Source organism: Alosa sapidissima, chromosome 10, assembly GCF_018492685.1.
Source record: "Alosa sapidissima isolate fAloSap1 chromosome 10, fAloSap1.pri, whole genome shotgun sequence".
Lineage (NCBI taxonomy): Eukaryota > Metazoa > Chordata > Actinopteri > Clupeiformes > Clupeidae > Alosa > Alosa sapidissima.
Genome location: NC_055966.1, coordinates 24,417,432 through 24,429,981, shown reverse-complemented (window position 1 = coordinate 24,429,981; position 12,550 = coordinate 24,417,432). Strand labels below are relative to the sequence as shown.

The 12,550-nt window shown below is 39.8% G+C and overlaps 4 non-coding genes across 4 annotated transcripts; all 4 read right to left on the bottom strand.

Annotated features, from left to right (window-relative positions):
• Window positions 1–646: 646 nt before the first annotated feature.
• On the bottom strand, window positions 647–718 carry trnap-agg. The gene has a single exon. It is a non-coding gene; the product is annotated as a tRNA-Pro (tRNA).
• Window positions 719–5,691: 4,973 nt separating this feature from the next.
• Window positions 5,692–5,763, bottom strand: trnap-agg. Its single transcript has one exon. It is a non-coding gene; the product is annotated as a tRNA-Pro (tRNA).
• A 1,312-nt stretch (window positions 5,764–7,075) lies between these two features.
• Window positions 7,076–7,147, bottom strand: trnap-agg. Its single transcript has one exon. It is a non-coding gene; the product is annotated as a tRNA-Pro (tRNA).
• An 806-nt stretch (window positions 7,148–7,953) lies between these two features.
• trnap-agg lies at window positions 7,954–8,025 on the bottom strand. The gene has a single exon. It is a non-coding gene; the product is annotated as a tRNA-Pro (tRNA).
• Between the last annotated feature and the right edge of the window lie 4,525 nt (window positions 8,026–12,550).

Below are 12,550 nucleotides of genomic sequence, written 5' to 3'. Positions count from 1 at the left end.
TGGATCTGCCCAAGGTTTCTTCCTTGGTAAGGGAGTTTTTCCTTGCCCCTGTTGCTCTTGGGTGCTCCTTGTTGGTGCCCCCCCACCCAATCCCAATCCTCCCCCACCTTTTTTATGCAGCCCTTGCCACTTAATCTACTAAACCCCTCTTCTACTGCACTTTTTACCCCCCCCATTAATGCACAAATAGGCTGACACCAGACATAAATTTCACTGCATTTCTTACTTCCAGTAACTATATGCATGTGACAATAAACTTCCTTGTATCCTTGTATCCTTGTATCCTTGTATCATCCCGTGGAATTGAAATAGTCTTTAACTTCCTTTTGAATCAAAGACTTCCTTCTCTCCCAAGAAATACCACACCTGCCATTATAATATAATATAATAATAATATAATAATTATTATAATAATAATATAATAATAAATAAATAAATAAAGGAATAAAGGAATTCAAACAACAACCAGGGGGATTCCAGAGGAATTAAAACAAGGCAAATGTCAGTGCCCTAAAAGAAAATAATATTTAGCCTACCAAAAGGTAAAGATTTGTTTGTAAGATACCTCAGTAGATTAGTTAGGATTCCTAAATCCTCTATGTCAGCTGTCAATCACAGCCATTCTACTCCAGGGGAATATAAAGTAGGGCTCGTCCGGGATTTGAACCCGGGACCTCTCGCACCCTAAGCGAGAATCATACCCCTAGACCAACGAGCCATAAAAAACATTTCTTCCAATTTTTTTTTTCCACCAACATGCCACGTCAAACCCCTCTTTAGAGAGTCTCTCAGGACTCGCATGTTGACAGCAAGATTTTATTGTTTAGTACTTTGCTGCCCTCTAGCGGTGAATGCTCAGAAGGACCACTAATTCTTTGCTAGGTGGGTCATTCTACGAAACCGGTGCCTTTTTGCGTCCGGTCCATTTCATGAGCTCTCAACAATGTAAAAATGTGTCAAAATGTATTTCAAAGGATCAAACCTGTTAATTTAAGTGTTATGAATTACATAATGCATATTTCAATGTCATTGTAAATATAAATCCTACACTTTTTAGTCACCTTTACCAAGGACATGGCCAATTTCCCCATGTCCGGAAAGTCACATATGGAATTCGCACCTAATATATTAATTAGAACATTTCATTTTTTAAACCAATTTTCATTAATGTCATGATTAAAAATATGCTCTTGATACTATACTATATGTTTTTAAAAAAAAATAAAAGTATGATTTCCCATACAAAAATCATGATGTATGCCCGTCCCGTAGTTTTACATACCACCCCATAACGCTTACATGTTCTGGCTATTACAAAGACACTGTTTCTTTAAGTGACATCACAGACAGCAGATGACATCACTCAAACCCATGCAGGAGCCAAGGTCTCAAGCAGGCAAGTTCCCACACAATTTGATATGATTTATTTGCTCTTTCTGGTAGTTAGATAGGGTCCGTTAAGCTTAACCTTACCACCCCATAACGTATAATAGATAGGGAAACTGTTAAATTAGGGGGTTTTTTTTCAACTGTAATGTAAAGTGAAAGAAATTTTTAAACTGAATGGTATATTTGCTATCTTAGCTAGTCAATTACAGTGCTAGCTGCAGTCATTCAGAGGTGAAATTTACCACCCCGTAACATACCACCCCATAACGTATAATAGATAGGGAAACTGTTAAATTAGGGGGGGGGGGGGGTTTCAACTGTAATGTAAAGTGAAGGAAATTTTAAACTGAATGGTATATTTGCTATCTTAGCTAGTCAATTACAGTGCTAGCTGCAGTCATTCAGAGGTGAAATTTACCACCCCGTAACATACCACCCCATAACATCGTGGGGGGTGGTAAGGGGAATGTAGAGGGGGTGAAAAGGGGAATGTAGAGTGGTTGTCATTGCCATTTAGATTACACAATTCATAAAAATTATATTTATATATAGTTTTACATACTGTGATGACTGGGGGAAACCTCTGTTCTTTCTGCAGTGAGCCCTTAGCAATGAGTCCATAGCAACCAGCTAATCTGTTGAATGCTGGTTCATCAGTATGCATTGGTCACTGTTAATATTTTATGACTATATTGTATGCCAATGTTAGCCTACTGGAGACTATTGTGGTGAGAAATAATTATTAACTAGTTGTGATGGACTTGTTGGGAAGGGCTAACTACAAGCAGAACGGAGGTTTCTGCGGTCATCACAGCAAATGAATGCATTTCAAAATGTGAGAGTACTTAGCTTTTTTGTGTATCTAGTGACAACCCAGTCATGAACTCTCTCTCTCTGTCTCTCTCAACTTGGCACACACACCTAGTCAGTGTAAATAATTATGATAATTTTCATAATTTGCAGACAATCATGGCTCCAATGAGTAATGCTAAACGACAGTGACTATTCTGTGCTCGCCGCAATGCTGATCCAGAGAGGAGGCAGTAGTATCTAGAGATGGAACGGCAAAGATGGAGACGAGATGTCGAAAGAGGGAAGTAGTTGTTAAGTTAAGGAAAAAGTGGAAGGAACAGAATGAGGCCACGTCCATTTACTAGGGAAGTGCGGTGTAAGTTTAAATGTTACTAACGAAGGTATTATAGCAATATTATAAATGTGGCGACGGAATAGCCTAGAACTTGGGTAGGCCTAGCGTTCAGTAGCCTATGCACTTGCGGTGATAGCCAAAACTAATGTGAATCGCGGACTATCCTACAACCAAAGAAAGTAAAGCAGATTATTTGTACCTGCGTTAGCCAAATAAAGGACGGGACTGCACCCTTCACAAACCGTAAAAATGAAGTTTATTAGTTTTACAGTTGACTACAGTTGACAGTTCACTATCAGTCCACACAAACAATTCTGGTTTCCTTGCACTAGCCATTTTCATCGTAGCCTATTCTGTCTGTTTGTATAGCCTACAGCACGCAAGCTTTGGTCAATTTCTGTAACAGAAACAGTGCCACCTCTAGGCCTGGGATATGAAGTAACGTGTTGAGTCGTGTTGAGATGGATCCGTTTGGACGCAAATATTCTTGATACGGTTCCAGGGAAGACGGAGGAAAAAAGATTGGTTTGGTACGTGTGGACTAACCCTGAAAGGAGAAAGCAGGCAAAGGCTAGTCTGGAAAATCCACACCCTGATAATCTAGAAAGATTAAGGGTCTGGCCACGAACAATCATGTAATGGCCCAACTCGAGGGGTGGCACCAAGCATGCATTTGAAAATCTCACTTCACGCAATTGGATAACACCAGACCAATGTTTACTCTGAATGATTCCGGACTTAGACGCAATTGGATAACACTACGATCAATGTTTCCAACGTTGCAGCGCTGTCGTCATCAGTTTAGCGCGCCTCTGGCCCGCCTATGTCAGATACGATTTGATTGGTTCCACGGGATGCAAGGGGAAAAAGTAACGTGCATCATTGCTCATTGCCAGAGTGTCTCACAGAGACAATTCCATTGTGCTCTTGCGAGAACTCTGGATTTCCAGGGTAGGCGAAGGCTAGAATGAAGGCTTTTGACACCCCTCCTGAGAGTACTTTATCTTTTTCAATGTACCCAATTTTATGATCATATTTCAAAAATGAATGTACTCAATCTTCTGAAATCTATCCATGTTGAATGTACCCAGTATCTCATGACATAAATTTGCATTTTAAACTTCATATCAATAAATATGTTTATATATACTTTGGATCTTGCCTTATTACGACATTAACAGTCCACACATTTGTCCAGAACTAATCAAATTATTGTTAAATTATGGAAACAAACAAAATTAACCACCCCGTAACAGGATTTACCACCCTGTAACATGACTTACCACCCCATAACATGTGTGTTTTTTTTTTTTTAAATACTAGAGAGTGAGTGAAATAGCCCATAAATAAATGCTTGATCATAGTGTGATGAAGTGGGCCTATTTACACATGTAACTTTAATTTGACAATAGGGAGTAAAATAGCCAATATTGTTCAAAACACCAACCAATGGGCATGCGGAATTCACAGTTTGAAGATTAGAATCTAAATTCTGCAAATCTCCAATTAAAAACAAACCTATAACTTTTAATATCAAATTAAGGACATTTTTATGACAGGAAAACATGAAATGTTCTGAATTCAATTTAGGCATTATGTCTAAATGGAGCGCATCTTGTCCGTTACGGGGTGGTAAAAAAAAAGACACCTGGGCTACAATAAAAAGGAAAATATGAATAGGGATTTATGCCTGAGGTGGGAAAATGTTTTTTTATGCAGGTCATATATGTCTTATATCATGTGGATGTCTTAAAATATGGCTTGTCCTACATGATTTTTTAAAAAAATGTCAAAGTGAAAAGGCACCGGTTTCGTAGAATGACCCAGAAGTGGTTTGCTCTTAGGGCTGAGCTACACCAGGCGCGTAACTGAAGCGTTCCGTTCCCGTTGCGTCTGCTGCAACAATTAGCTTCCATTATAATCAATGGAAGTAGCTACACCAGACGTGACAGTGGGGGGTACGTTCGAAAAAAATAGACCATTCATCTAAAATGGATTTTACGCGTCGTGAACGGAACGCTTAAGTTACGCGCCTGGTGTAGCCTAGAAATCTAGACGCGCCCTAGCTGCCAGGGCTAGTCTAGCAACTCCGTTGGCTTGTGAGCTCCAGAAATCGAAACTCAATCAGGCCAATGAAATCGTGTATAGAGTCGTTAGGTGGGCTTAACATAATGATTGATGGCGGAGTTGCAACGGTTTGGCTTGAATTCCCTGCTACTTGAAAACAAATAAGATGGAATCTGCTTTTATTAAGTTGCCAAACGTTTGAACTAGCCAACTAGCTCCGCTGGTGGGAAACGCATGGGACTCATAGCGCTGCCGCTGTCCTATTGCGTGCAGAGGGAATTTGAAAGACAACTGATTATCCCGCCCCTCGGACCCATTTTAATGTGGGTCTGGTTCTTCAGGCTAGTTTGCTCTTGCAACTGATTCATTCACAGGCCTAGTAGGGGAGGGGGACGGGGGGCATATTGAAATATACATGTCTAAAAGGTTATTTGCAAATGACCTTTTGATCCCTTGGGGATCAATAAAGTATATATCTATCTATCTAGATATCCCTATCATATGAACAATTAAGCCAATTAATTGCTGCTTATTCTCAAAAACTCAGCTTCAAAATGATCTGCTTCATAGGAAGCAAAGGGTTTAGTTTGCCTATTTAGTCCACAGTCATTCAGTAGGCTCAGTCACAGTCACAGTTTTTTATTTAAAAAAAAAAAAGGTTCAATTGTGATTCTCAGCGAAAGGTTCATAAAGGTCTATCCTTCTCAGCCAAAGGCTTGTGTGCTGTAGGCTAGTCCTGTGTCTACTGACCTACTAGCCTAGGGAAGATTTCTTCCTTTCACATTCTACCATTTCATTGGTAAATCCTGAAGCCTTTTATGGCACATTTTTATGTACGGGTCGAGAGGTTCTCACTCTTGACTGTCCACAAAAGAGGAATTAAAACACAGATCAAGAGGGAATCCAGAGGAATTAAAACAAGACAAGAGCCAGTGCTCCTAAAATAAAATATTATTTAACAAAAGGTACAGATTTGTTTGTAGGATATCTTTGTAGATTAGCTTGGGCCCAGATTTCAGGGTTATTCCCCAAAATACTCTACTTATGACAGTTGTCACAGCCTTTCTACTCCAGAGGGTTATAAAGTAGGGCTCGTCCGGGATTTGAACCCGGGACCTCTCGCACCCTAAGCGAGAATCATACCCCTAGACCAACGAGCCACAGAAATCTCTTTCCCAAATATTTTTTTTCTGCCAACATGCCACGTCAAACCCCTCTTTAGAGATCTTCTCAGAACTTCCATGTTGAAAGCAAGATTTTATTGCTTAGAACTTTGCTGCCCTCTAGCGGTGAATGTTCTGAAGTACCACCCAGAGCCAGTCTCTGGTACCACCAATTCTTTGCTAGAAGCGGTTTACTTTTGTGATTCATTCATAAGGGAGTCATGTTTGAAATATGCATGTCTAAAAGGTTCTCATTTATTTTCCTAGGCATTCATTTTCTTACTTTTAAGGAAAATTAATAATTTAAATAAATACAGTGTAGCCTACACCACCGAGGGTTGCCACATGTAGGCCCTACTGGATTTCCCAGGATTGTTCTCGTTTTTGAGTGACTGTCCCAGATAATTAATAATATTTTCCGGCATACGAATTGTCCCGCTTTTTGGTGAAAATTAACTTCTGATTATACTTCCTGGTAGTTTCAAACGAAACGGCTATTCGGTTTTGTTCTTGGTTGTGTTTATCGTATATCAAATCCTGTGTAACCTACACAGACATAAAAGGCATGTTTTTTGTTGATTGGCAGCAAAAATAGGGCTTACCTTAATACCTAGAAACTGCCGCGCGACCACAGCTATGACCCCAGACCCCACTTTGTGGTTAGGGTACACACGCCTGTCTAGTTGCTCTGTAGGCTAATATAGAACGGGACAGCAGCAGGGAAAGGAGTCCAAAGCGAGTGCGTGCATGTGTCTGCATCGTGCATCATGGCAAATAATAGGTTAGAGACTATAGGAAATGTTTCAACATTGTATAGGCTGCTACACACGCCGCTCTCACCACGCGCATCACGCACAAGGACACCAAGGAACAGAGAGGGTACCAAAATGTAGCCAATAACAGCTTCACTGCAAACTGCTATTCTCTCTTCGAGAATGTTTACGATGTCAAAATGCACAAATTCCATTGTTACATGCCAGGATGATCATGCAGCAGATCTAACTTGAACGTGATTTACTCTAATTAATTGGGAACGCATCTTGAGTGCGCACGAGAGAGAGAGAGAGAGAGATAGGCTGGCAGGTTCCAGGTGGCTTGTTATAATATCCCCTTTTTAATAACTGCTTGTAACAACGTAATATTATCAATGTGGCACAAACAAACGATTAAGGCTAGAATTTATGGATTAGCCTTTGATGCTTGTATGAGGGAAACATGCACGTATTGGTGGGCCCTATGACCCGAAAGTTAGCCCTGACCGGGCCTCAGGTCAAAGAAGTGAGAAAGGTGTAGGCCTAGTGTTAAAACTGGGCTCGTCCGGGATTTGAACCCGGGACCTCTCGCACCCTAAGCGAGAATCATACCCCTAGACCAACGAGCCACTGTACATATAAGTTTTGCTTAGAAACTCACTCTACAATTTGCCACGTCAAACAAACCCCTTTCCTGGATAATGGGCTATGTTGGCGAGAATATTTTTCTGTTGCACTTTGCTGCCCTCTAACTCTACTTTGCTGGTTAAAGTCCATGACCCCCATATGTATGTGGGGAGGGAGTAGCCTACTTGACACTATTTCGTTCTGGGAACTATGCATGCACGGTTAGAACTAGAGGAGGTAGACAGCACCCGTGACAGTTCTTTATATATGCCAAGAGACCATGCAGGTCTTTTGCCGACAAATTATTCAGATGATTGCAAATTGTTCTTTATTGTACTTTATTGTTCTGCAAATTGTTTTTTATTCCACAGAACACACATGCGTCCAGCACTCAGAGCAGTGCAAAATAATCTGATTTAGTGAGATGCCTTTACTTCGATGTCAGTTAGGCGTTATTGACCAAAACAACTTCCCTTTCTTTACAACTGTTGAGATAGTTGACATAAACCTCTTCTGTCAACACTTTTGTCACATTGTAGGTAAATCCCAGTTGCCAAAGATGTGATACTGTATAATTTTTGAACATGGATTTTATTGTTAATAGCTTGCGTCTGGTAATCATCAATTAACAAACTGAGTAGGATTCCACGATGGTCCTAGATTGCAATCATTATCTTGATAGTAGCCTACCAAAGACCCTTACTTACTAACACCCTCTTTCAACCCTATCTGATGGTGCCTTTGTTGCATCATGATGCCATAATAGTCGAGAACAACATTTTAGACAATGATGCCATCACATAAAGCTGGGCTCGTCCGGGATTTGAACCCGGGACCTCTCGCACCCTAAGCGAGAATCATACCCCTAGACCAACGAGCCATAGAAAGTAGTACAGGAGATGGTGTATGTGATCAAGAACTTGCCACGTCGAACTTTTTTGAACTGGGATTGAATTGCGATGCATGTTAACGCAATAATTGTTCTGTGGTGTTTTTTCGCCCCCTCGTGGTTGTTGTCCCTGCCTGGAGTTGTGCTGGAGCGCATTGGAAATTGATTTATTCATAGTACAGGCTAATCTCTCTTTAAACCCATTTTCATTCCACTTCTCTTACATCTTCAGACTTCATGCTTCACACGATTGCAAATTGTTGTTTACTTTTCATTACACAATGGCACACAACCTGACTTGAGGTAAGTGTGGGCCTAGAATATAAATCATGGTTCTCAACCTTTTTTGAGTGGTTATTCCCCCACAATCAGTTAAGTGCTTACGACCCCCTATACCTAACCATCCACCTGCATGCTGACTACTTTTCCCCACAGACAGAGATTCCATTTGAACTTTGCTGCTGTGCTTTGAAATTAAATTCAGATTGGAGTTTGGATTATTTTCTGAGAAGCTATCTCTACAGGCGGTGGATCTATCTAAAGCTAGACTACCAATGTAGACTACCTTAGTGAAAAACAACGCTGTTTATGCATGTGTTAGAAATGGTAATGGAAATTAAACAAAATGGATGGAAAGTGATGGTTTATGTAGAAAAATAATGTTGTTGTTTTTTTTACACAATCTGGTAACCCCGAGGTTGAAAACCACTATAGATAAAGATCCTACTTGTTGCATTTCTATTTATTTATTTATCTATTTTTGACATAGATATATCAACAGCAGAGACTGGTGGGGCATATAGGCTAGATATTAAAGTAAAGGTTGCATTTCTGTAGTTCCCAACTTTTGAACTTCTACTTTTAAACTGCTACAACTTGATAGACCAAGGTTTATACAGGCCACTAACCTTTCATACGGTGTCCTGGTATGGGAACCTCTCAGTTAAGGACAGGAACAGACTGACCCGGGGCTAACCAGGCCAGCCAGATCAGTAAAGACTCCAACACCAATTCAAACATACTCCAACTCCAGACCATGCAATCGGCTAGCCTGGTTAACAGCAGACCGCTTCTCAAATCTCACTCGAGATTGAGAGTGGGTCTGGAAAAGCTTCATTGGCTTGTGACTTACAGGGGCGTAACCAGCAGTTAAATTAAACTTAAATTTAGTTTTTATTATTATACAGCTCTTCACAATGCTAGTAGAACGCTCCATTGACTTGAATGGGATTTCCCAACGTTCTACGGTAAAATAAATTCATGTAATTACCGCTGCAAACATATAAAATACCCCTGTCAATGGCAACGGGTTTTGTGCTGCTGATCATATCACTCCGCAAGTATTCCAGTCACTTCTTTCATTGGAACTTCATGCAAAAGTGAAAGCAGACGATTGATCAGCTGTGTTCTAAAGAATGTTTGATTCAAGTTCAGCGTGTGTTGCGAACTATTTGTTTCTCAGCAAAAGCCACGACGAAACGGTAACAAATAAGTGTCAAGACACAGCCTATCGTCGAGTTTATTCTTTCGTTTTGGCAAGTAGCCGTATAATAAGCGGGATAATGTATAGAACGCCGGTCATTATGGGAAAATAAGTCCCTTCAGGGCGAAACAAGACCCCTCCGCTGGCGCGTCGGGGTCCGGTTCACCCTGTCGGGACTTATTTTCCCAATAATGACCGGCGTTTTATACATTATCCCTTACCTAATTTAGTTTTTGTTTCAATGCAAGGCTTCATAGTTCCACATAAACACAGATTGCAGCCATTTGGTGTGTAATTTCTTCTAAGATTTTTACTGCAATCATGATCAGGGTGCCCTGAAAGAAGCTTAAGTGACAGATGGAGCTATTTGCAAAGATGATTTCCTTTATATAACTCAATAAACAGTTGATCACAAAGATGATTTCCTGCTGTTTCAAGCTAGAAGTATTGAATAGTAAAGGTTTTAACTGAAACTGCCAAAGCTTAACTCCAGCGCATTAGCCTGCTCAATTATTGCTGTTTGGCTCTCTACCTCAACCCCCCAGTGAAACATGTCTTGGGCCTGTAATATCTGTCAGCAAATTCAACCTCACAGCAGAAGAATAGAGCACTGTATGGGCTCTGATTTAAATGATGGGCAATGTGCAAAGTGTAAAGCCAATTTAATAACTGGGCAAAATTCTATTTTCTGATTTAATACAAAGAGTAAGATATTCATAGTAACAAATATCAGAGTTAGCTTAATTCTCCCACACAACACACAAAATAGCTTCAGTTCATGCGCAAGTCACTGACTGACTGCATTTTACTCATCACTGAAATGAGGACCCTAGGTGTCTATGAATAGAACAGTCACTGTGAGATTCTTTATGCTTTTCATTTATTTTGTAGAATTCTGTCATATCATTTTAACTTTGAAAACAGACAGGCCAATATTTGCCAAAAAAGAAAGAAAGAAAGAGAGTCTTATTAACTCCTGTCTCCATCCATCAGTGTCTACATTCAATTTGAATGTTCCTGCAAGAGTGCCAAAGGTTCAGGAGAGATACAGAAACCACCACACAGCTGATCGCAAATCGAATGAGCACTGGAAAGAAAGACAATCAGACACTGGGACTTTCTCTCGGTGACTGGGCCATGCACCCACCCCACCCCACTGCTGGCTCAAACTCCTTACACCCTCCCATCTGACTGAGACCTGACTAGGTGTGTAACTGGGTGTTTTCAAATCATTCATAAATCAAAAACAGCATTCAATTCTATTGACATAAATAAAGCAGATGGAATAGATTAGTTTACCTATTACTAGTTCAGACAAACATTTTTTGAATAGATCAAACAAATCAATTATACTGCCACTACAGAGTACAAAAAATACACTAGTGATGTAAATGAAGTTGGATCATTACAGTGAAAGAAAGAAAATGTTTTTAAAAACTCATTTGTTTGAACACTTGTTGCACAATACACAGTGATCACAGCCAAACGACAAGTTTCACAATATCCATGGCTTTTGATTTGCATTTCTACACAATATACAACTGTTTTGATTTCAATCTACAAAGGAGAAAAGGCTTATTTACAATACATCTTTATAACTCTTTTAAGCAATTGTTGTCTTTTTATGCCATACTGTAAACAGGTTTACCAATGCTGAGATTAAATTGGATATTTGAAAGAAAAAAAAAAGAAAAAAAAAAAATCAAGGAAATCAAATGGACTAAAAACAGTATAAAAAGCTGAAATGAATATTGGGGTATTTTTTTTTTTCCTTTCACAAACACAGATGCACATACAAGAATATACACTACAATAGTGTGACAGATAAATGAACATTAAAAAGTCATATCTGTGGGCTTAAGGAGCATTAGGTCTTGCTAAAAATAAATATAAATGGACTCTCTCTTGTGATTAGCATCCTCCCTGTTTCTCCAAATATTGCACCTGCTGCTGAACTGTACCAATAAGGGCACGTCCATAATCATGTTCTGCGCGCAATGTCCAGACAATTGCCTCCAAATCCAGTTGAACTTACAACGAATAATGATGCACAGAGGTATGTAAGGTTCAAAATTTGAAGAAAGAAAAATTAAATCAAGCATGCGGAGCCATCTGAATTTCTATCATAAACAAGAATCACTAGTCATCTCTCGGGGTCACAAGAGACACATATGCTATTGTACAATCTTTACCAGGTGTCTTAAAAAAACATCATGACCATTTAAGAGTTCAGAGAATGTAACCTGGGGTGAGAGATACACCATTACACATACGGTGTGCATAACTCAGTTTCTTATCAAAACATTGCAGCATAGGCCCAGAATCTCAAAGGTACTCTCAATAAATACCTTTTGTCCTATAAACCCCCCAAAAAAAACACTGGGGGGGAAAAAACACTCATCACAAGCATTAATGTGTAACATTGTAACTTTGTCATACCCATAAATTGCTGCCCTTGGATTTGCTTTGTTGAGACTTACAAGCTATAGATTATCCCTATAGGTGCCTTTTTTATTCTCATAATGAGCTGATTATCGTCTTCCAGAAAGATACCTTTCAGGTACCAGAACACAATCTAAAGAAGACGCTGCACATCTGCAGGCTTAAGCCAAACACTAATCTTACCACTAGTAAGAAAATAAACTTTGAAAGCTGTCCCACCCCATCTCATCTCCACCCCTCCCCCCAAAATAATAATAGAAGACGACAAATAAATGGGTGAAACTGGAACAATTAACATTGAGCGATTAGAAGACAAAAAGAAACAGACAAACAAAAAAGCTAAAGGCTAGCAGAGAGACCAGGGAAAAGGCACCCGTACTCGCATATTTTTAAATCCATAAATAGGTACATTATATACAAGGGTTCTCCCAGAGACTGACAACCTCAGACATGTGTCCATCCTCTCCATCCGTCCATCTGGCCACTGAAGAACAGCGGTGTCCTTGCCTGGGCAGAACAGGGTGACTTGTCATTCTGATTGAAATGTCTGACCACACAAAGACATGGAGACTGAGTGAGGAGCAAAGATCG